This window comes from Pelmatolapia mariae, linkage group LG2 (genome assembly GCF_036321145.2).
Source record: "Pelmatolapia mariae isolate MD_Pm_ZW linkage group LG2, Pm_UMD_F_2, whole genome shotgun sequence".
Lineage (NCBI taxonomy): Eukaryota > Metazoa > Chordata > Actinopteri > Cichliformes > Cichlidae > Pelmatolapia > Pelmatolapia mariae.
In genome coordinates this window covers 8,373,754-8,389,301 of record NC_086228.1, presented here as the reverse complement: position 1 = coordinate 8,389,301, position 15,548 = coordinate 8,373,754, and positions in this window count along the sequence as shown.

The following is a 15,548-nucleotide window of genomic DNA, read 5'->3' as shown; positions in this document are numbered from 1 at the left end:
CAGTAAGCTAAGAAAAGGAGAAAGGAAAAAGAGGTGAAATTAAGGCACATTCAGGGAAAGTCTTTCAGATCAGATTACCAAGTTAGACCACACTGAAAATACGCGTTGAATAAACCATGACCCCAAACTGGTCGGTTGTCCCACGTGTTTCCCCGTAGCTGCTCCGGGCGCACACACAATGAGCCCTGGTTTCGCGACGCGGGCGTAGCAACAACCTCCTTCTCCTCCTCACTGCCTCGTGTGTGTGTGTGTGTGTGTGTGTGTGTGTGTGTGTGTGTGTGTGTGTGTGTGTGTGTGTGTGTAGGAGGTTCTGGGTTCCTCAAAGACGGTGGTGTTCGCGAAACCCACCCTCCCCAAAGCTAAGGGCTCGCCAGCTAGGCCCGTGAGAGCGAGGGTCCGAGGTCCAAACGAAAGGCTGTGTTCGCGTAACCCGCCCTCCGCAGACCTAAGCGTACGCTACCGAGGCACTTGAGAACGATGTAGAGGGAGCAAGGATGAGGAGGAAGCAAGGAGTGTCTGAAGTCCAAACGGAGGGTGGTGTTCGCGTAGTAGGCAGGCCACAGAGCTGCTCTTTCACTAGCGAGGCGCTTGAGAAAGATGTAGAGGGAGCAAGGATGAGGAGGAGGCAAGGAGTGTCTGAAGTCCAAACGGAGGGCGGTGTTCGCGTAGTAGGCAGGCCACAGAGCTGCTCTTTCACTAGCGAGGCGCTTGAGAAAGATGTGGAGGGAGTAAGGAGTACGAGGAGCAACGGAGAGCCCGAGGTCCTCACCATAGGGGGTGTTCGCGTAATAGGAAGGCCAAACAGCTTCTCTTTCACTAGCGAGGCGCTTGAGAACGATGTAGAGGGAGCAAGGAGGACGAGGAGCAACGGAGAGCCCGAGGTCCAACTGGAGGGCGGTGTTCGCGTAATAGGAAGGCCAAACAGCTTCTCTTTCACTAGCGAGGCGCTTGAGAACGAAGGAGAAGGAGCAAGGAGGACGAGGAGCAACGGAGAGCCCGAGGTCCTCACTCAGGCCCATTTACGCGTAACCCAAGGCCCATCCGGCAAAGCGCTCACCTGCGAGGAGCAGGAGAATGGAGCAGAAGGAGGTCGCAGGACTAGGAGGCAAAGAGAGTCCGAGGTCCTCACTTAGGCCGGTTTACGCGAACACTGCTGAGAAGGAGACGACGATGATGATGATGATGATGATGATGACGATCTAAAGTTGAGAGTTGTTTCCTCCGGCGGTTCGGGGTCCCTCCGGACCCCAGTGTTTGCCATCGTAACTTACGAATGGCGGTTCGGGGTCCCTCCAGACCCCAGTGTTTGCCATTGTAACTCACGAATGTGTATTGGGGTTGTGAAATACCCCATCGTGGGTACGCTTTGACCCCATAGTAATCGTGGAGTAGAGAACATCCCTGCTCCTCTCGAAGGCCGGTTTACGCGTAACCCGAGGCCCATCACGGTAAGCGCTCGCCTGTGAGGAGCAGGAGAACGGAACAGAAGGAGGTCGCAGGACTAGGAGGCAAAGAGAGTCCGAGGTCCTCACTTAGGCCGGTTTACGCGAACACTGCTGAGAAGGAGACGACGATGATGATGATGATGATGATGATGTGAAGTTGAGAGTTGTTTCCTCCGGCGGTTCGGGGTCCCTCCGGACCCCAGTGTTTGCCATCATAACTTACGAATGGCGGTTCGGGGTCTCTCCAGACCCCAGTGTTTGCCATCGTAACTCACGAATGTGTATTGGGGTTGCGAAATACCCCATCGTGGGTACGCTTTGACCCCATAGTAATCGTGGAGTAGAGAACATCCCTGCTCCTCTCGAAGGCCGGTTTACGCGTAACCCGAGGCCAATCCGGCTAAACGCTCCCCTGTGAGGAGCAGGAGAACGGAACAGAAGGAGGAAGGAGGACTTGGAGGCAGGGAGAGTCCGAGGTCCTCACTTAGGCCCGTTTACGCGAAGACTGCCGAGAAGGAGACGACGATGATGATGATGATGATGATGATGATGATGATGATGATGTGAAGTTGAGAGTTGTTTCCTCCGGCGGTTCGGGGTCTCTCCGGACCCCAGTGTTTGCCATCGTAACTTACGAATGGCGGTTCGGGGTCTCTCCAGACCCCAGTGTTTGCCATCGTAACTCACGAATGTGTATTGGGGTTGCGAAATACCCCATCGTGGGTACGCTTTGACCCCATAGTAATCGTGGAGTAGAGAACATCCCTGCTCCTCTCGAAGGCCGGTTTACGCGTAACCCGAGGCCCATCCGGCTGAACGTTCCCCTGTGAGGAGCAGGAGAACGGAGCAGCAGGAGGTAGGAGGATAAGGCGGTTTACGCGAACACTGCCCTCTGCAGAGCTAAGCGTCCGACAGCGAGGCGCAGGAGAACCGAGGAGAAGGAGAAAGGAGGATGCTGAGGCAGGGAGAGTCCGAGGTCCTCGCTTAGGTCGGTTTACGGGAACACAACCGAGAAGGAGAAGAAGATGATGATGATGATGATGATGATGATGATGACGATGATGTGAAGTTGAGAGTTGTTTGCCCCGGCGGTTCGGGGTCCCTCCAGACCCCAGTGTTTGCCATCGTAACTTACGAATGTGCGTTGGGGTGGCGAAACACCCCCCATTGTGGCTACTAAGGGGTCGGCAAATACCCCCGAGGTGATGAGACAGCGGTAACGAAATACCCCGTTGCGAGTAACGCGGGGTAGCGAAATACCCCACCACAACATCGGTAAAGGTAGCGAAATACGAGTTACTAAGCGTGTCGGGGTTGCGGACAAATTGCCAGCCAGAAAGACAGAAAGACTGCACACCACTGACAAGGACATGTCCCGCACCAGGCCGTGGGTGGCGAGGAGGGATCGAGGCGTAGCAGCATCAACGGCATCAACATCTGCGTCAGCGTCGCAAACCTCTTGGGGAAACCGCGGCTCCTTCAGCGGAAGAAACTTAGGCACATCGTGCACTGCTGCTGCTGCTCCTGCTACTCTATTACGACCCGCTACATTTCATTATCAAGGCCTAGCCAGCAAAGACGCAGAAGACAACACGGTCGGCGGTGGTCACATAATAGACAGGTCCGAACACGAAACCTTCTCCAGAAAGACAGAAGAAGAAGAAGAAGAAGAAGAAGAAGAAGAAGAAGAAGAAGAATTAGAAGAAGTCAGTGTCCATCTAACTGACGAGTTTGAACATGACAAGAAAATTGCCTTTGTTTGGGCCGAGGCGCAAGCATCCGGCTTTGAAATCTCATCGCAACATTACCAGGGTGACGACTCGGAAGATGACTCGGAAGATGACTCGGAAGATGACTCGGAAAAAGAGTCGCAAGATGACAACGAGCACTCTGAGGCCGAGCTTCGCGACGAGGATGCTATGGGGGGCACTGAGGATGGCGGTGATGATGGTCGCGATGATAATTACAGTGAAGACGACGACGTAGATTATGACGAAGCTGTAGGCGATTGCCACAAAGGTGGCGGCGATGACGATTATCACGAAGATGGTAGCGACGAAGACGACACCGACGACTACGAAGAAGAAGAAGAAGAAGAAGAAGAAGAAGAAGAAGAGGACGAGCAATCGTCGCAGTCGATTTATCCCAAACCCCGCGACCTAGAGCAGCGAGGAGGCCCCACCGAAGAGGCTCTAGCCGCAGTCCGAGATGAGGCGTCCTCGTTCATGGCGTACTTTCCGCCCGAGATAGAGGACGCCGTGGTCGCGATGACCAACCTGGAAGCGTCCAGGCGCCGCACCGCCATCGACGGTTGGAAGCCCATGGGCCGCGCCGAGTTCCGAGCCTACGTGGGGCTGCTGATACTCGCCGGCGTGTACAGGTCGCGAGGCGAGGCCTGCGAGAGCCTGTGGGACGCAGAGAGCGGCAGGTCTGTGTTCAGAGCCACGATGCCGCTCAAGACCTTCCGGGCTTACTCGAGCGCCCTGCGGTTCGACGACCGAGAGACCAGAGAGGCCAGGCGTCGCAACGACCGCGGTCAATACGACAAGCTGGCCCCGGTCAGAGCGGTGTGGGATGAGTGGTGCGGGCGCTTGCCTCTCATGTACCGACCGGGACCCGAGGTCACCGTGGACGAGAGACTGGTGCCGTTTAGAGGTTTGTGTGATGATGATGATGATGATGATGGGACGTATGGGATGGATAGTCGGTTTTCCTCACTGTATTTTTTTTTGTACTTTTTGTATTTTTTTTGGGGGGGGGGCTTTTATTTGGTTTTTCTCCCTGTGTGCTTGTGAAACTGAGATATGTTCTGAACTCTTTCACTCGCTTGGTGCATGTGTGTCTGACTGTCTCTCTGTGGTGATTGTGATGATATTGGCATGTATGGGACGGATATTAGGCTTTCCTCAATTCCTCAATGTATATTTTTTGTGTACTTTTGTTTGGATTTCTGCCTGCGTGTTTGTGAAACTGGGACAGCTTCTGAACTCTCTCTTGGTTTCTTGTCGTATCACCCACAGGAAGGTGTCCGTTCAGGCAGTACATGCCCAGCAAACCGGCCAGGTACGGGATCAAGATATGGGTCGCGTGCGACGCCCAGTCCAGCTACGCGTGGAAAATGCAGGTGTACGCCGGCAAGCCCGACAAGCTCGGTCCTCCCGAAAAGAACCTGGCCGCCCGAGTGGTCATGGACCTCACCGAGGGACTGGCACCTGGACGCAACGTCACCTGCGACAACTTCTTCACGTCGCGCGAGCTCGCGACGAGGCTTTTTCGCGAAAGAGGCCACACATTGCTGGGCACCCTCCGAGCCAACAGGCCCGAGATCCCCAGAGAGCTGCGCTGCGTCAAGGGCAGGGCCGTTGGCTCCACCCAGGCCGCGGTGCTCCGCGGCGGCCCGGACGGCTGGTCACCCAACGCGGTTGTCCTGTCCTACGTGGCGAAAAAGAACAAGAACGTGCTACTCCTCACCACCTCTCCGCGCTACGTCGGGCCCTCCGGGTCACTGCTGGAGCCGAGCAGCAACCCCGACGGCGGCGGGGGCGGCTCTGCGAAACCCTCAATGGTGCTGCATTACAATCGCACCAAGGGAGGCGTCGACAACCTAGACAAGGTTGTGGGGACCTACAGCTGCAGGAGAAAGACTTCTAGGTGGCCCGTGGCCCTTTTCCACAACATGGTGGACGTGGCGGCCTACAACGCGTTCGTCCTCTGGAGGGAGATCCACCCGGACTGGATGTCGGGCAAACTCAACAAACGAAGGCTGTTCCTTGAGCGTCTGGGCAAAGCGCTCGTTCTCCCGACGCTCGAGGCCAGGCGACGACGAGGAACGCGAGGAGGAAGGCGAGAAGGAGAAGGAGAAGGAGAAGCCGTCTCCACTCCTGATTCCCGCCGCGACGAGCCGCGGGAAACCCCGGTCAAGAGGCAGAGGTGCCGCGTCTGTCCCAGGAGCAAGGACGTCAAGACCAAGATCGTTTGCTTCGCCTGCCACGTGCATGTGTGCTCGAGGTGCGCGCTCACGTACTGCCCCAACTGCGCCGCGGCCCGCTGTCCGGTTTCGCGACGAGACCCCTCCGACGACGACGAGCGCCGGGGCCCACCTGTGTCTGCTTGACCCCTCTTCCTTTCTCTCTCTCCCTCTCCACCTCCGAAGATGGTCGAGAAAAGCTACCTATTGACACACCAACTACTCGTAGGCCGAGCGCGTCTGCGTCGACTACTCGGGACATTCACGAGCTCCTTCTCCAAAGCTCACGTCACTGGGAATGGACCCGTACGGTCGTGACAGCAGCAACGACGGCGAGAACGGCGACGAGGGGATCCCGGTCTCTGAATCGGACCGAATCGGACCGATTGGAGAGCGCGAACCGGGGGAGGAGCGATCGTCGCGGAAACCGAACGAGCGTCCCCGTGTGCTTCAGGGATCACCCGCCAGTCGCTACTGGGACAAACACAAAAGAAACGCACCGGTTCAAGCCGTGGCTCCGTTCGACGGGACGTGCGCGTGTTCCGTTTGCAGAGTCGAGAAAACCCGGCGCGCTTCAAACGCCACCCCAGAAACAGCGAGAGACGTCTTCCGACACTATGCGTGGATTTTCGATCCGCCGCAACCGCGCGGCCGCCGTCGCAATCGATGGAGGGTTACAGCCGTTTAGGTGTCTTTGTCTGATGCTGCGACGGGACCCGCTTTAACCGGGGGTCCGCCTGACCCCCACCTCCCCCACCCCAAGCTGCCTCCGCAGCCCTTTGTTCCGTTTCGTGACGAGACCTGGTTCCGCGCTGACGGGGTCCGCGTGACCCCCTCACACGCACACACCTCTCTCCCTCAACCCCCCCTCACCGAGCCTCCACGCAAGGTCCAGCTGCACCACGAGCTGGGGGTCCGCGTGACCCCGCTCCCCGAGCGTTTTCTTTTTTCTTTTCTTTTGGTCCAGGCCCAGGGCTGCACAAGGGTTAAGGGATCGAGCGCCTGAAACACGGACAGTTTGTTGATATTGTAAAAAAAAATTCAGCCACAGGGGGGCGTTTTAAAAACGCACTCCCCTGTTGCGCATGTCCCTAATGGTATGCCCCCCGTACATCATCATTTCCCTCCGCGGATACCACGCCTCGGTCGGAAAACAGCCCTCGGTCGGAAAACAGCCCTTCGTCAGAAAACAGCCCTCGGTCGGAGCGGCCTTACCCCGGTCGGTACACGTAGGATGGGATATATACGCCGGTCGGGAAGGAGTCTCGGTCGGCTTTGCGATAGACCAAAATAAGTGCCTGCATTTAGAACTGGATGCGAAGCATAATGTTTTTCTTTGTGAGTTTACTGCTTCTCGTTCCCGGAGCCGCGAACGATGTGTTCTGCAAACCCTTTTCCACCTGCGTGGTGCCCGGATTACCTTATCCGGGAGGCCGAGACCCGGTCATCCACTGGTATTCAAACTGGAAAAAAGTCTATTATTTTTACTTGACGGCTCCTCGTCCAGATTTCCTGAACCCGGAGTACCAAGATGGCAAGAAATTCGATTCCCCAGGAGCCCCTTGGAACACCGACCTCGTCATTTACAACTTCACCGAAAGCGACACCGGTCCATACAGACTGTTCATTTCGACCTCAATCGACAGTTCTGAATACGACATAAATGTCACCATTGCAGACAACCCACGCGTAATCCTAGAACGAGCCAATTCCACTTTTACCTGTTTCGCGGACTCGACTCGGCGGGGTCCTAAGCCAACCAAAGTCACGTGGACTGTTGAAAAACATGGAACCAAAGAGGAGTTCTCCGAGTCTCCCCCGAGCACGATAACTGTCAATGCGGACAATTTCGCCGTCAGGTGTTTCGCTAGCACCATTGGTGGAAACTTCACCTCTGAGTACGTGGTTAGAGAAAGTTATGTCGCCACCGAAGGAGTTCACCGAGCCGACTGCGGACAATCGGCCCTACATGGCCCCTGGGCAGCGGAAACCATCACGTCGTGTCGAGTCACGGGAGCAGAGTCTTGCAAAGCTTTTTGCTTTCGGAGCAAAGAAGATCGAAGCGCTTACTTTGACAACAGACTGATGTACCGCTATTTGCCCAACCCCTCGAACGGGTCCGTCGGGAGCATCGAAAATCGTCCTGAGTCGGCGATAAGGCCTTCGGATGGGCTCGGCTGCATCACCGGGGGCTCTTGCATGAGAATATTGTTGGGGCTGGGGCTGATGCTAGCCACCGTGCTCGCGATTGCGATGGGGGCATGTTGGCACATGAAACGGACAAGGAAAAGTTGGTCCCCACAGTCAATCGAGCAGTATGACCATAGAGGCTCTCTGCTTTCTATTCGCTCTCCTCGACCGCAGAGGCAGCAGAAGGACAGCCTGTAAGCGTAATCTCTTTCAACACATGGAATAGTTTGCATGCATCAAAGAATCTATGCGTATTGTTGTACAGCACTGGTGATTATGAAGAATATGCATTCTTAACCTTGTTTGCTTGTGTGACCGTATGTATTCTTACGAGTATAACCACAAATGTAACCATATGTATTCTTACAATTATAACCACAAATGTAACCACATGCCGCCTGCTTTCAAATAAACTATCTGAAAGTGTACGAATATACGCAGGGATACTTTCTTGATACCTTGTTTGGGTGCGTGTATGTATGTATGTATGTATGTATGTATTCTTATGATTATAACCACGAATGTTTGTAACGTCTTACAGAAAGTGGCCCATGTAGCTGATATGTTGAGCACAACACAATACAAATACAGTGGTAATTGTGGCAGTGTTAGCTCTATATATATTGGCACTGCACGCACACCCGCATTATTAGGCAACGTAAATATTAGTATTACTTGCAATACTATCTAACATCTCAGCGTTCCTAGTCTCCGGTTCCTTTCTACAAAAAACACCTGAAATGGCAACTTCGCATACCTCTTACTTTGAGCAGGTTAAAGAATTTCTTCATCGTAACTTTTCCGGGTTTCGGTTGGACAACAGCTATCGAAAGCTGACTACGAACCTCGTGTTTCACACGTGGGTTGCTGTACGGAAGACAGGAATCCCAGACGGAACTATCCTGCTCGGTGGAGTTTACCTAGATTATATATCCAAACTCAAAGCTCAGGCTGCAGAGTTGGAGGTGCAGGGAATCCCTGTCATGATCGCGTACTCTCGCCTGAACCTACCCCGTACCGAGGAGACGAAGATGGTGTTCAACTTCAAAGATGAGAGTAACGTCGTCATGTTGTGCTTGGAGGACATACCAGACGCCATACCTCCTGCCAGCTACGAACACCTTTACACGGCGGATCTGAACCTGATGGATCATTTGCGTATAGCTGTGATTAATCATGCCCCGGGGGTAATACGAGAACTTCGGCGTAAAGCGTGCCAAGAGGGTAAAGAACAGTATGCGACGTCACTGGACACCAACGAGGGGAACGCGATCATGTACGCCGACATGGATATTGTGTTCACGGCGAACAAGGTTCCTGTAGTGTATGCCAAGCACGGTATGTGTTCATGGCCTAAACTCTGCCATCTGTTCACACACTCCCACTGCGATCTAGACAGCCTGGATCTGCAACTGGCAAAAGTGATAGACGACCACACCGGCGTTTTCCGTAAGGGTTCGGAGGCTATTATCCGGTATGTGTTACACGGAAAGGCCTACGAAACAGCAGAGCTCATCGCCGAGGCCCGGGGAAAAAGATGCAAACCCTGCATCGCCACGGGAGAAAACTCGATGTTGCTCATAGCGTATTCCGCGATACCTCTTTTCCGGAAGACGGTGCTGGATGACAGTATAATTGTAGATCTGCACACGAACCCAGAGCGAAGCTTACAGATGACGAGTGACCCGTTCTACAGAGAGAATCACACCCTCGTATACCTTCAGCTGCGTCCGTACATGGACCATTCCAATGACAGGACCTGGGTCTCAAATTGATGGATGCGGTGGAAAAGTTGGTTGGCTCATGAGTCGCGAAACCCAAGTTATGTGCATACCAACCCTTATTCCTTAGAAAGGTACTTTTTCTGTCTTCTGTACACTTGACTCGTTTCTTTCAAGAAATAGAGCCTCAGCCGAAACCCCACCCATGTTAAAAAATATATAAAAATGAGCCCCGCGGTCAAAGTGCACCGACATTCGAACGAGTGTCCCAGACATAGAATCTGCAGACGGTAACGTTATAACACGAATAAACAAGATGAATCCCCATGGTCACCTAGTGCTCTTGGAGGGTACGCAACCGCGATCGAATGCTCCCTCGAAAAAGGAGGTCCTGTATGAGAGATTAGCAGAATTCGCCAAGACGGCCGATCCATTCACTGTGACTTTCAAGGTCATGATGTCTAACAGGTTTCTGTATAGACAGTCGATGACTGGTGGGGGAAGCAGTTGGTGTCTGGCTATGCTTCATTATGTGCACAAATACCCTCAGGACCACTGCGATTATGCTAAGGATCTTTACATCACTGCTAATACAATCGTAGACTTTCGGGATAAGTTACGCAAAGCTTCAGGTGATTTGCTTTATCCGAAGTCATATGCAAATGCTGACAACGTGGAATTAGCCGAGGACGAATACGAACTGTGGTTCACCTATGAAATGGACCACGATTTCACGGTGAGGACCAAGGTCGAGCCTACAGCTAAGTGTCCTAGCGAGACCGCCCGTGTCTTGAGAGAAGGTGTTGTGGATATAGAACCTGTGTGGAAGATGATGAAAGAGATAGCAAGCTACATCTGCCTAGGCGCCCTGGAGGCTGCTCAAAAGGCCGCTGAGAGGGCCGATACAGCAGAGAGGCCCGACGCCGCTGAGATCTCAGACAATGGTGAGAGCACTGACACAGCTGAGAGGGGCGACAACAGTGAGAGGACCGATAACTCAGAGAACGAGGACACCTCGGAGAGCGCAGACACCTCCGAGAGCGAAGAAACTGCAGAGAACGAGGATACCTCCGAGAACGACGACACCTCCCAGAGCGAAGACACCAGCGTATTGCACCTGAGAACACGAAAAGTCCTCAGAATGCCCACAAAATCAACACGTCACACGACACTTTAACCCTGATTTCTCCAAGTGTAAAAACAATATGAGTCATACATAATGTCTGCACTCTATTATTGTTGTCAATAAAACCCGTGATAAAAATGTCTTTCTTTGTGCATGTGTGGTGTTTTTTCCAAAAATACAATAAACTGTACAATCATTGGATGCAACGTTCGTTAATTTGTACAGAATACTTTCAGAGAAAGTGAAGAGTGTTGCAAATCGGGACAATAACCAACAGCTTAACAAGAAATGACCATCCCTTTTGACAGCACCATCTCTGGGTTCAAGTGTATGTGAGTTAGGACGAGCTGGTGCTTCCACAGGCACAAAAAGTACGGTGCTCGCCACGAAGCCGTGTCGATGACTTTGTACATGCTTTATTCTGATGCTTGTAATGTCTTAACCGCATGTGTATGTACATGTGTATGGTTGTGAGGAAGAGGAGCTTCATTTAGTGACTTTGAGTTTCAAGCAGCTACTATTTCAGGGAATAAAGCATCTGTGATCCAAGACTTATTACGAAGGGCAGGCTTTCAAAGGCATGACCGAAAATGATTGGTAAGGGATAGGGAAAAGCCCAAGGGGAGGAGGTTGGATGAAGAAAGCCTATGTACTTCATGAAACACAACCAGATACTTAGAGGTTGTTCATATTTCTTGTTTTGTTGTTTCTCTGCAGCTGCGAGGGATTACTCTGAACTGGAGAAAACAACATCGGTCTGTGCTTTGCACTGACAACAGCTCTGCTTGCTTGTTTTTTTTCCCTTGTATTCAAGCGATGCATTTGCAGAAGTAGACCTTTCCAAATGAAATTATGAGACTGAGATTCTTTGCTTCTGAAATTTATTACAGGGTTCAAATAAAGGCTTACACTGCCACAATTACCACTGTATTTGTATTGTGTTGTGCTCAACATATCAGCTACATGGGCCACTTTCTGTAAGACGTTACAAACATTCGTGGTTATAATCATAAGAATACATACATACATACATACATACATACACGCACCCAAACAAGGTATCAAGAAAGTATCCCTGCGTATATTCGTACACTTTCAGATAGTTTATTTGAAAGCAGGCGGCATGTGGTTACATTTGTGGTTATAATTGTAAGAATACATATGGTTACATTTGTGGTTATACTCGTAAGAATACATACGGTCACACAAGCAAACAAGGTTAAGAATGCATATTCTTCATAATCACCAGTGCTGTACAACAATACGCATAGATTCTTTGATGCATGCAAACTATTCCATGTGTTGAAAGAGATTACGCTTACAGGCTGTCCTTCTGCTGCCTCTGCGGTCGAGGAGAGCGAATAGAAAGCAGAGAGCCTCTATGGTCATACTGCTCGATTGACTGTGGGGACCAACTTTTCCTTGTCCGTTTCATGTGCCAACATGCCCCCATCGCAATCGCGAGCACGGTGGCTAGCATCAGCCCCAGCCCCAACAATATTCTCATGCAAGAGCCCCCGGTGATGCAGCCGAGCCCATCCGAAGGCCTTATCGCCGACTCAGGACGATTTTCGATGCTCCCGACGGACCCGTTCGAGGGGTTGGGCAAATAGCGGTACATCAGTCTGTTGTCAAAGTAAGCGCTTCGATCTTCTTTGCTCCGAAAGCAAAAAGCTTTGCAAGACTCTGCTCCCGTGACTCGACACGACGTGATGGTTTCCGCTGCCCAGGGGCCATGTAGGGCCGATTGTCCGCAGTCGGCTCGGTGAACTCCTTCGGTGGCGACATAACTTTCTCTAACCACGTACTCAGAGGTGAAGTTTCCACCAATGGTGCTAGCGAAACACCTGACGGCGAAATTGTCCGCATTGACAGTTATCGTGCTCGGGGGAGACTCGGAGAACTCCTCTTTGGTTCCATGTTTTTCAACAGTCCACGTGACTTTGGTTGGCTTAGGACCCCGCCGAGTCGAGTCCGCGAAACAGGTAAAAGTGGAATTGGCTCGTTCTAGGATTACGCGTGGGTTGTCTGCAATGGTGACATTTATGTCGTATTCAGAACTGTCGATTGAGGTCGAAATGAACAGTCTGTATGGACCGGTGTCGCTTTCGGTGAAGTTGTAAATGACGAGGTCGGTGTTCCAAGGGGCTCCTGGGGAATCGAATTTCTTGCCATCTTGGTACTCCGGGTTCAGGAAATCTGGACGAGGAGCCGTCAAGTAAAAATAATAGACTTTTTTCCAGTTTGAATACCAGTGGATGACCGGGTCTCGGCCTCCCGGATAAGGTAATCCGGGCACCACGCAGGTGGAAAAGGGTTTGCAGAACACATCGTTCGCGGCTCCGGGAACGAGAAGCAGTAAACTCACAAAGAAAAACATTATGCTTCGCATCCAGTTCTAAATGCAGGCACTTATTTTGGTCTATCGCAAAGCCGACCGAGACTCCTTCCCGACCGGCGTATATATCCCATCCTACGTGTACCGACCGGGGTAAGGCCGCTCCGACCGAGGGCTGTTTTCTGACGAAGGGCTGTTTTCCGACCGAGGGCTGTTTTCCGACCGAGGCGTGGTATCCGCGGAGGGAAATGATGATGTACGGGGGGCATACCATTAGGGACATGCGCAACAGGGGAGTGCGTTTTTAAAACGCCCCCCTGTGGCTGAATTTTTTTTTACAATATCAACAAACTGTCCGTGTTTCAGGCGCTCGATCCCTTAACCCTTGTGCAGCCCTGGGCCTGGACCAAAAGAAAAGAAAAAAGAAAACGCTCGGGGAGCGGGGTCACGCGGACCCCCAGCTCGTGGTGCAGCTGGACCTTGCGTGGAGGCTCGGTGAGGGGGGGTTGAGGGAGAGAGGTGTGTGCGTGTGAGGGGGTCACGCGGACCCCGTCAGCGCGGAACCAGGTCTCGTCACGAAACGGAACAAAGGGCTGCGGAGGCAGCTTGGGGTGGGGGAGGTGGGGGTCAGGCGGACCCCCGGTTAAAGCGGGTCCCGTCGCAGCATCAGACAAAGACACCTAAACGGCTGTAACCCTCCATCGATTGCGACGGCGGCCGCGCGGTTGCGGCGGATCGAAAATCCACGCATAGTGTCGGAAGACGTCTCTCGCTGTTTCTGGGGTGGCGTTTGAAGCGCGCCGGGTTTTCTCGACTCTGCAAACGGAACACGCGCACGTCCCGTCGAACGGAGCCACGGCTTGAACCGGTGCGTTTCTTTTGTGTTTGTCCCAGTAGCGACTGGCGGGTGATCCCTGAAGCACACGGGGACGCTCGTTCGGTTTCCGCGACGATCGCTCCTCCCCCGGTTCGCGCTCTCCAATCGGTCCGATTCGGTCCGATTCAGAGACCGGGATCCCCTCGTCGCCGTTCTCGCCGTCGTTGCTGCTGTCACGACCGTACGGGTCCATTCCCAGTGACGTGAGCTTTGGAGAAGGAGCTCGTGAATGTCCCGAGTAGTCGACGCAGACGCGCTCGGCCTACGAGTAGTTGGTGTGTCAATAGGTAGCTTTTCTCGACCATCTTCGGAGGTGGAGAGGGAGAGAGAGAAAGGAAGAGGGGTCAAGCAGACACAGGTGGGCCCCGGCGCTCGTCGTCGTCGGAGGGGTCTCGTCGCGAAACCGGACAGCGGGCCGCGGCGCAGTTGGGGCAGTACGTGAGCGCGCACCTCGAGCACACATGCACGTGGCAGGCGAAGCAAACGATCTTGGTCTTGACGTCCTTGCTCCTGGGACAGACGCGGCACCTCTGCCTCTTGACCGGGGTTTCCCGCGGCTCGTCGCGGCGGGAATCAGGAGTGGAGACGGCTTCTCCTTCTCCTTCTCCTTCTCGCCTTCCTCCTCGCGTTCCTCGTCGTCGCCTGGCCTCGAGCGTCGGGAGAACGAGCGCTTTGCCCAGACGCTCAAGGAACAGCCTTCGTTTGTTGAGTTTGCCCGACATCCAGTCCGGGTGGATCTCCCTCCAGAGGACGAACGCGTTGTAGGCCGCCACGTCCACCATGTTGTGGAAAAGGGCCACGGGCCACCTAGAAGTCTTTCTCCTGCAGCTGTAGGTCCCCACAACCTTGTCTAGGTTGTCGACGCCTCCCTTGGTGCGATTGTAATGCAGCACCATTGAGGGTTTCGCAGAGCCGCCCCCGCCGCCGTCGGGGTTGCTGCTCGGCTCCAGCAGTGACCCGGAGGGCCCGACGTAGCGCGGAGAGGTGGTGAGGAGTAGCACGTTCTTGTTCTTTTTCGCCACGTAGGACAGGACAACCGCGTTGGGTGACCAGCCGTCCGGGCCGCCGCGGAGCACCGCGGCCTGGGTGGAGCCAACGGCCCTGCCCTTGACGCAGCGCAGCTCTCTGGGGATCTCGGGCCTGTTGGCTCGGAGGGTGCCCAGCAATGTGTGGCCTCTTTCGCGAAAAAGCCTCGTCGCGAGCTCGCGCGACGTGAAGAAGTTGTCGCAGGTGACGTTGCGTCCAGGTGCCAGTCCCTCGGTGAGGTCCATGACCACTCGGGCGGCCAGGTTCTTTTCGGGAGGACCGAGCTTGTCGGGCTTGCCGGCGTACACCTGCATTTTCCACGCGTAGCTGGACTGGGCGTCGCACGCGACCCATATCTTGATCCCGTACCTGGCCGGTTTGCTGGGCATGTACTGCCTGAACGGACACCTTCCTGTGGGTGATACGACAAGAAACCAAGAGAGAGTTCAGAAGCTGTCCCAGTTTCACAAACACGCAGGCAGAAATCCAAACAAAAGTACACAAAAAATATACATTGAGGAATTGAGGAAAGCCTAATATCCGTCCCATACATGCCAATATCATCACAATCACCACAGAGAGACAGTCAGACACACATGCACCAAGCGAGTGAAAGAGTTCAGAACATATCTCAGTTTCACAAGCACACAGGGAGAAAAACCAAATAAAAGCCCCCCCCCCAAAAAAAATACAAAAAGTACAAAAAAAAATACAGTGAGGAAAACCGACTATCCATCCCATACGTCCCATCATCATCATCATCATCATCACACAAACCTCTAAACGGCACCAGTCTCTCGTCCACGGTGACCTCGGGTCCCGGTCGGTACATGAGAGGCAAGCGCCCGCACCACTCAT